This window comes from Cynocephalus volans, chromosome 3 (assembly GCF_027409185.1).
Source record: "Cynocephalus volans isolate mCynVol1 chromosome 3, mCynVol1.pri, whole genome shotgun sequence".
NCBI classification, from domain to species: Eukaryota; Metazoa; Chordata; class Mammalia; order Dermoptera; family Cynocephalidae; genus Cynocephalus; species Cynocephalus volans.
The window spans coordinates 66739166-66748769 of NC_084462.1; positions in this window are offsets into that span (position 1 = coordinate 66739166).

Consider the following 9604-nt stretch of genomic DNA (forward strand, 5'->3'; position numbering starts at 1 on the left):
AAGCCTTCTGACTATTCTATAAAGTAGGTGCTATTATTATCCCATTTCACAGATGAGGAAATTCAGGGATAGAGAGATTTAATAACTTGCCCAAGGTTACAGAGCTGCTAATTGGCACACATATTTATTTGTTTGTTTGTTTATATTTTTATTTTTTATTTTATTTTATTTTTTTAAAAAGATGACTGGTAAAGGGATCTTAACACTTGGCTTGGTGTTGTCAGCACCACGCTCTCCCAAATGAGTTAACCAGCCATCCCCATATAGGAATCTGAACCCGTGGCCTTGGTGTTATCAGCACCTCACTCTCCCAAGTGAGCCACGGGCCAGCCCTGGCATATTTAAAATCTCACATTTTCATAGTAAAAACAGGGAAAAGGTTTGGGAAACAAATACATAATTAATATACAGTATGACCAGTTCTTTTTTTTTTTTTTTAAAAGATGACCGGTAAGGGGATCTTAACCCTGGACTTGGTGTTGTCAGCACCACACTCACCCAGTGAGTGAACTGGCCATCCCTATATGGGATCCGAACCCGTGGCCTTGGCGTTATCAGAACCACACTCACCCGAGTGAGCCACGGGCCGGCCCATGACCAGTTCTTTGATAAAGGTTTTATTCAAGGTGTTGTGGGGGTGGAGAGTCAGGCCGTTCACTGGTGTGGGGGAGGCTTAGTAAAGACTGCATACAGAAGGAGGTATTCAGTTGTCGGGCAGAGGGGGTGGCAGGAGCGAAGTCGCAGAGGAGTGAATGTCCACAGCATATTCTGGGAAGATGGAACTCCGGGAGAGTGTGGGACTCAGGAGATGAGGCAAGAGGGTTAGTCAGGGATGGGTTAAGGACCCTGGATTGATTCTGCACACTAAGTGGGAAACTGAAGTACTGTGACCCACACCTCTACCTCCTCTCTCCATTTCCTACCCTACACTGTCCTGAAATATCCCTGACAGCTTCTCAGAGATATTATCTCCAAGTTCACCGCGCCAGGACAGGCAATCCCAGGAGACAGAAGACAAATCCAGTTAAAATAGATCATCACCTCCGCACAGCAGCCTGTACTTCAATTCCTTAACATCTGCTCCTCTTTTCCTTGACAAAGAAGCAAAATAGATGCTGAGCAGATCCTGTCTCCAGTAGCTAGTGTTGACGTTGTTAGTTATTTTGTCCTGTGTCTTTTATTCTAGGGTGCCCCTCTCTTTGCTCTAGGCTGGCTCCTTCTGGTAACAGGGTTCCACCTTCCTGCAGGGAACCCAGTCCATATGGTGCTGGTGGGGCTGTGCACCCAGCCTCAGGCCTGGGCATGCGACCAGACCTGACTCATTGAAGAACCTCTGCCTGCCCCCCACCCCCCCCCACTCCCGGCCCACCAACTTAGTGATTCCTTCAGGCTGAGCCAAGCCACACCCAATCAGACTTCCCCAGAGCTTATCTGATGGAGCCATCAGAAAAGACTCTTGCTGAGGTTGCTAAGAAGAAAGATAGAGTCTGGAGATGTTAACAAAGAATCTATCAGCTGCCAACAAACTAAAGGATTGATCCAAACAAATAAACAGAGACAGAGATGAAAGCTAGAGGGACACAGAGCCCGAAAAACATCATTAAAACCCCTATGCCTGATGCAAGCTGCACACCTAGACTGCCCAGACACTTGAGCCAATCATTTTTTTTTTTTTTTTTTGAGTGAGGTTTCTATTATTTGCAAGTGAAGGAATCCTTGAATATATTTGATATATCTTCACTCTTTCTGTTTCCACCTCTGCTTCTCTCCCTGGTCTTCCAAGTCACCATCATTTCTTGCATGGGTAACTACAAAAGCCATTGGCCTCCCAACCTTCTCTCTTGTTCCCCCACCCAATTCTATATTCCAATCTATACACAGCATCCAGAACAACTGCTAGAATACTATCATGTCACCACCTTCAATAATTAATCCAGGGCCAGCCCATGGCTCACTTGGGAGAGTGTGGTGCTGATAACACCAAAGCTACGGGTTCGGATACCTATATGGGGATGGCCAGTTAGCTCACTTGGGAGAGGGTGGTGCTGACAATACCAAGTCAAGGGTTAAGATCCCCTTACCGATCATCTTTAAAAAAAAAAAAAGTTTTAATCCCAGGGCTGCTCGTTTTACTTAGGATATGATCCCAGCTCCTCCACAGCCTGCAGAGCCCTAAGTGGTCTGGCCCTGCTCACCTGCCCAGGCTCACCTCTTCTCATTTGCCCTCTGCCACAGTGAGTCATTTCCAGCTCCTACAACATAGGATCCTCCTTCCTACCTCTCAGGGTTTTTACAAACAGTTTCCTTCTTCCTGGATGACCTGGGTAACACCTCTTTCCCCTGAGGGTCACCTTGGCAGAAAAATAAGGTCAGAGGTCTGCCACTCTAAGGAGGTCCCTGTTAACATTGCACCCAGTCTGTTTTCCTCACGTTATACTGGAACCTCCCTGAGCTAGATCCACATATGCTTTATTTACTATTGCAGACTTAATTCTAGCAAAAGTTTGACACATCATGGGTGCTCAGTGCATTGTTCAATGAATGAATGAAAGTATGAATGAATGAATGAATGAATGTGTGATTAGACAGATAGAGACATGGATGGATAGATGTTTTGTATATGGGAAAAAGATCTGGAAGCCTGATAGTGAATCCAACCCTGGGGAATGGGAATGAGGGTAAGAGTCCATTTCCATTTTCTATTTTCTAACAGTACCCTTCTGGACTGTTGTAATCATAAGGGGCTTCATGGAAGTGACCTCTGGTGTTTAAGAAGATGACTTTGGAGGTGGAGAGACAGGTTCAAGTCCAGATTCTGTCACTTCCCAGTCATGTGACTTTAGGGAAATATCCTCTTCCCCCTCAGTTTGCTCATTTGTACAATGCGGATTATAAACCCTATCCTACAGGATGATTACAGCACACAACTGAGTAAAATTATCTAAACTGACCTAATTAATACTAGGTGCTCTATAAATGGCAGCAGCCTGCTGAGAGAGAAGAGGGGGTCTCCAGAGTTCCCTGGGAACAGCCTCCTTGTTGGCCTTCCCTTTTCCTGAAAATCTGAGTCACTTTGGGCCTTTTGTGTTCAGGACTGTCCACTGGCACCACTCTCTGGCCCCGTGATCCCACCCAAGAGAAGAAATCAATTCTTCCTCTCCAAGTGACTTCTGTGTGAGTCAGGATGGCAGTATGTCATCGGGACTGGCCCAGCAGAGCGGGACCAAGGTCTTCTTGGTGTCCTCTGCCTGCTTCCTTTGTGGCTATAGGAAAAACAAGGAAGAAAGGAGAACAGGAAGACACATATGCACCCTGGCCTCCCAAACCACACAATCCCATCACAGCATCGTCTCAGAACCCGGAGGAGGCAAGCCACAGAGTATCCAGCCCGTCTCTGTGGGTCTGAGAGCACAGTGGTACTTTTGCCGCAGTAGCTGACGTGCCTTTCTCACCTACTTCTGACTAGGGACCAACCCAAAATAAGTTTGCATCTTCTGGGGCCCCACAGCCACTTGACAAGGCAATGTCATGTTATCTTGGAACTGGAGGCATGTGCAGAGGCTGAGAAGCTGACCTATACATGCAAATGGGCACACACACACCACCAGAGGCACACAGCTCTGAAAAAAGTGAAAGCTACTGAGCTCCGAGGGTGTCCAGCCAGAAGAAAGGATGGCAACATGGGGAACAAAGAGAGGCAGGGAAGGGATGAGCACACATGAGACCAAATCAGGGGCAGATCCCAGGTCAAACACCAGCAGGCCTGTGGCATATACATCTGCATTCACTCAACATCTGTTGCCTACCTAAACATATCAGGAACCCCATCCTTCCCAGAAGCCTTACCAGACTTCACACGAAGAAGGGCCCATTTTCTCCAGATGTGTTCTGCCTAAATGCCTCCCTGCCTCCAAATCTTTTAGGTTTCTACTCTGAAAGAGGCTCAACCTAGCAGTACAATTTCACCAACCCCTCTCCACCTATGCAGAAAACCCCTCTGGCCCTCTCAGGGATTCTCTCTCAGGACTGTAGCAAGCTCCATCAGTCCTCAGAGTTGAAGGCCTCTTAGAGTTCATCTAGTCCAATTCCCATCTCTGTGTCCATTGTACAGATGGCAATCTGAGCTCAAAGAGGAAGCCAGCTGCCCAAGGGCCCACTCTGTCATCAGTCACCAGCAAAGGAGACTAAGAGCCAGCTCCAAAGTGCTCCCAGGCCTGGATTCTTCACCTGCTAAATGGAGTCATCCAACCACCTTGTCTGCCCAGAGTATAGCATGGGCTCAGGAGCAGGCAGCCCTGGGTTCAAATACTGACTCAGAAGCCCTGCTATATATGTGACCAAGTGTGAGTGACTTAACCCATTTGAGACTTGATTCCACACCTCTAAAACAGGGGTAACAATCCATATTCCACAGGGCAGCTGTGAGAATAAAATAAGACAATAGAGAGAGGACTTAGGAAAGTGCTTAGCATCAAAACAGTAGTAATAATTATTACTACAGATGTTATTATTGGCATAGGTATGGGGACAAGGGCTCCTGGGCTCTTCTGTACTGAGTCTCCCCTTTCCCCCATCTGATTCTCCCCAGCCCAGACCTCCTTTATCAGGCTATACATCTAGGTCCCCCTTTCCACCTAGAACCCCCACCACCACCCCAGCTCCCAGGCAGCAAACACACAACTCCACTCCGTCTTTGAGGCTCATTCCAGTGGTCCTCTCCCTCTTCCTCTTCCCAGAAGCCAGGTCGCAGCTCCAAGCACCATGGGCTCGAGCCCCTACTGCCCGTACTGCTGCCACATCCCCCAGTGCAAGGCCTCCCCCAAAAGGACACATGCCAACATCTCCCCAATGGAGTCCCAGCCCCTAGGAGCCTACACTGACTTTAGGGTGACCTAGGACCCCTGCTTTCCAGTGATGGTTATCTCTCCCTGTTCCAAGGCTCCCAACAAAAAATGCTGCTTACTCTACTCCCAGTGGGTTTCCCTCCAATACACTCTCCCTATGCCAAGGGAAGGCCAAATGCCCAGTGGCATTAGGGGTGTGGAGGAGGCATCGATTCTCTGGACCACAGACAGAATGAGAGGGAGAAGGGGGGCAGCTGGCTGGGAGCACTGGACAGAACCAGAGGGTGTAGGAGTGAATCCTGGAGGCACCAGTGTGATGAAGATCAGGCCCACAGAAGAGCAAGAACTCTCAGCAATGGCCCTGACCACACTGTGAAGACCACTAGTCTCTGGGTCACCTTGGTCAGGCCTGCCGTCTCCCTGGCTCCCCAGATGAGTCCTCTCTGCCTACCTGTGGGATCCTTAGTGAATCTTTCCAGTTTCCAGGATGTTGGGGTAAAACCTGTGTGTGCTTCCAGAGTGGCAGAAAGAGCCAATTCTGGAGGCAGACAACAGCCCAGCTCCACCATTTGCTAGCTGTGTGTCTTTGGGCATGTGATTTGCCTTTCCTGGGCCTCAGTTTCCCCATCTGTACAATGGTGCTAATGATACCCTAACTCGGGATTGTTATGATAATTAAATGAAATGATGTCTATTAAGCATCCAGCACAGCCCCATCCCCCAAAACCTGAAAGCCCAATGTTCCTATCTGGCACGCTGCAGGGCGGGAGAACTGGGGGTGGCAGGGAAGCGTTGCATAGCAGTACGCATGGCTCTCTCCCAGATGTGTGGTCCATTCTGAGCCAACGAGACCAAAGGAAATTTCTCAAAGATCATGTGCACTCCTTTCCCCCCTCCCCCAGGCTGTGTCTTCCCCCTTTTGCTGGTGGACTCCCTGCCACTTCTGCCCTGGGGGTGTGGGAAAAGGACAGCAATAAGAAGTTGCTACTCAGTCAGAGGATAAGCTCATGGGCAGTGACATCATCCACCCTGCCCTTCCTCCTCTCCTGACCCCATGACTCAGACCCACAGCTCAGCAGCCCCCATGTGGTCATAATCTCGGAGGCTGCTTAGATTTGGGTCATCTTTCTGCACACAGCCCAAACTCTATGTGTCCAACCAAGAACCAGCCAGCAACAGGCCAGGCACTTGTACAACACTTTCTAGAAGTCTCTTTGGGTGCCGTGGAATCTCAACTCACAGCTCTATGATCACACTGCAACTCTGACCCCGAACAGTATTGACCAGCTCGGCGTCAAACCCAAATCCTCTCCAAAGAATGAAGATTTTACTATTCCAAAGAAGGCCAAAGTTTAAGTATGGGGGAATTGCACAGAAAGGTTCAGAAGTCAGCCTCACCAGATTAAGGACACAGACCCCTCAGAGGACTACTCTGATGGGACAAGATTTGTATAACTGTCCTTTCCATAAACATTTAAGCACCCAACCCAGCCTCTGAGCCTCTGAGACACTCAGCCAACCCGCTTCCATCAGGTGCCCAGACAGAGCTGAAGAGGGACAGAGACAGGAAGGAAAACGGGGTCCTCAAATCCCAACACCCCTTCCCACCCTGAGGCCTACACTAAACAGGCTTCTCACCTCTGACAAGCTGGATGGTCTGATTTCTCACAACGTGGAGTTAATTGGAAAGCTTACAGCAGGCAGGAGAAACCACCAGTGATGCCATAGGGACACAGAAGAACACCAAAGTGCAGTCATGGGACCAATGAAAGCATTGCTGAGGACCCCTAATACAGGGGCAAAAGTTCTCTCCCTTAAGAGTTTCCTTGCCATACGACGCCTTAGTGCAAAATCTGAGGTTCATAGGGCTGACCCGAAGTCATGAAGAAAAATTTTATTTACATCAGGACACTCCATGTAAGCCAACTGTGATGTACAAAATACGGGGATGGAAGATTCCCATGGTCAACAATTATTAGTCCTTAAGCTCAGGAATTCCAGCTATCAGTGAAATGTACTCACCCAAAATACTCCCATTCCCAAACAAGCTGGAAGTATAAGCTGCCACTTCATACCCCACAGCCCCCTAGCCCTCCACCCCTCCCTGCCACTCAGACCAGCCCAACCTATTGGACAGGTTCAGACTTCAATTTCAAGTTCAGACTTAGAATTTCCCTCAGCCTCCAAAAGTGCCCCACCTATTTGCAGTCCCCCAGACTACAAGGAAGGGTGCACAGCATCAGATTTCCTAGGGACTTCTGGGAGGCCAGAGGGAATAAGGGGACTGAACTAAAGAACTCTCTTAAAGACGAAACAGCTTCATTACATTCTAATATAGAAACTAACTGCTAAAGACATGCTTATAAGAAAAAGACCTGGGGCCTTAATTTAATGAAAAAAATCAGACTCATTTTCAATTATCCACACCCAATTTGAAGGTAGTTTTTCTCAGTTAAGTACTTCAAAACGTTCGTGGAAAACTTAAATTAAAAGACAATATGAATCTTTCCATGAACTTTCTGAAGACCCCGTACACACCCCTGCTCCCCCCCACCCCCTCTTTACTATCTACTTAATGTTTTCCCTCAGTGATAGATCTCATATCTGAGTCATCCATCACACATTTCTCATTAGGGCAGGTTTGGCTTAGAAATAAATCCCCTTTTCTGGCAGTTCACTGCCTTAGGCTCCCAAATCTGCTAATTCGCTAGCTAAACAGCAGCAACTGACCGGCCTGAGACACTGGGACTCAATCCCCTCCCTTGTTGGGTGCCCCCTCGTTGGGTCCCTACTGTTTCCCCATCTCCTCTCCACCCCACTTCACCCACCATCTCCCTGAGCCTTCCCAAGCCCAAACTGCCCCATCTCTGTTCCCTCCTCACCGCCTCATCTTCTTGGGCCTCTATCGGCCTCCCCAAGCCCAGCACCTATCCACCCCTTCGCCCAGCCAGCTGTCCCTACCTGTCCTTCCCAGAATCTGTTCCGCTCATGCCCACTGCTGCCTGTGGCAGTCCCCCAGTCGTCCACCCCTTCGTCCTTCAGGACCGAGCAGAGTGGACCCCCCTAACCACCGCCCTCCCCTCCCCCGCAGGTCCCCTTCTTCAGGGCTGGCGGTCAGGGTGTTTCCCTCTGGAGGGCCCGGGAGACTCTGTTTCCCTCCTAGCCCTGGCTTCGTTAAGGTTCCACCATCGACACAGTGACAGATCTGCCTCCATCCCCGCTCCACACCCAGGGCCTTCGTAATCACAATCACCCCCGAGCCCCCAGCCCCGGCCGGCGTCTTCCCGGGGGTCGCAGGTCCGATGGTGCCTCAGCCCCCTCTCAGCCCCAGGGAAGAGGCGGCTAGGTTGGGGGCGGGGTTGGATTGTGGCGTCCCCAGCTGCCCCCGGGCCCTGCAGCCAGAGCGGCGGCCACGGGTCACCGTGCTCACGTGCGCGGGGGCCAGCCCGGGACCTGGCGGAGGGCCGGGGCGTGGGTGCCCTGCGCGGGAGGAGGCCCACTCCCGGCTCTAGAAACCCCGCAGCGGGATCCCGGCCCGGCCCGGCCCGACACAAAGGCCGCCCCGCCCCGCGCCGCCCCGCGCCACGCAAGCACTCACCGCGCCGCGCCGACTCCCGCGACTCCGGGACGCGGCGGAGCGCAGCCGACTCGCCGCCGCCACCGCCGCGAGGCCCGGCCCGAATGGGGGCCGGGGGCGGCCCCGAGAGCCCGAGGGGCGGGGCGGGCTGGAGGATGCCGCGGGCCTGGCAGGGCGGCACGGGGGCGCCCCGGAGGCCGGATTGGCCCGGCGGCGGCGGCGGCGGTTTGGGGCAAAGGCCTGAGCCCGCCTGCTGGGCAGGGCGCCGGGCCTGGGCCCCGCACCGGCCCTCCGTCCTGACTCGGGCGGAGAAGACCCGTGCTCTGGGAGCGCGGCGCTGGTCTACTCGTTGCCCATCCCCCACCTCGTTCCCACACTTCCAGGAGCCGAAGTTGCTTCCCTGCGAGAGGGCACAGGTGACTGGTCATTGGCTGCTTCCTCCCGTGGCTGCTGGCGGCAGAGCCGGCCTAATCCGGCTGTCCGACCCCAGTCCTGTGTTCTCCCACCATATTAGCACTGCGGCCTGGAAAGGGTTAACTCGACCGCGAGGAATTAAGAGCTGCAGGGAGCTCTCTATAAATACAGTGTCGTGGGCGCCTCAGCCAACCGCAGGGCAATTTCCACTAAGCTGGTATTCCTCTTTTCCTTCCACCCACGGCCACCCGACCATCCCTGTCCCCAGCCTCATGCAAGGCTGCTGGCCAGACCAGGCTCCAAAAGGGGGACTAGGCCTGACATCGGGCGGCTTTGGGCTCTGTCCTTACAGGGCCCAGCTCCAGCCTGGGAGATGGGGATCAAGCCAGTCCAGATTTTGCCTTGGAGCATCCAGTCCCTACACCTGTTCTAGGATCTGTTCATCATATAAACGGGAACAGCTAAAGCGTAGGGAGACTTCTGTGGGCCAGAATCTAGGCCAGGAGTATTCTATGCTGGTTCTCTTTAGATCCTCACAGCAGCCCCACCAGGTAGATAATATTATTCCCTTTCTACATATGAGAAAAACCAGGTCTCAGAGGGATGAAGGGATTTGTGCTGCTGCCAGGCTTACCACCAAGGGACAGCAGCAGTATTGGAGAGGGCTTGTGAAATATGTATGAATACATGTGTGTGTCTCTCTGCATGTGTCCCACTATAGCTCTTTACCATTTTAGCCCTTCTTCACAACTCAGTGAGGTGAATGCCA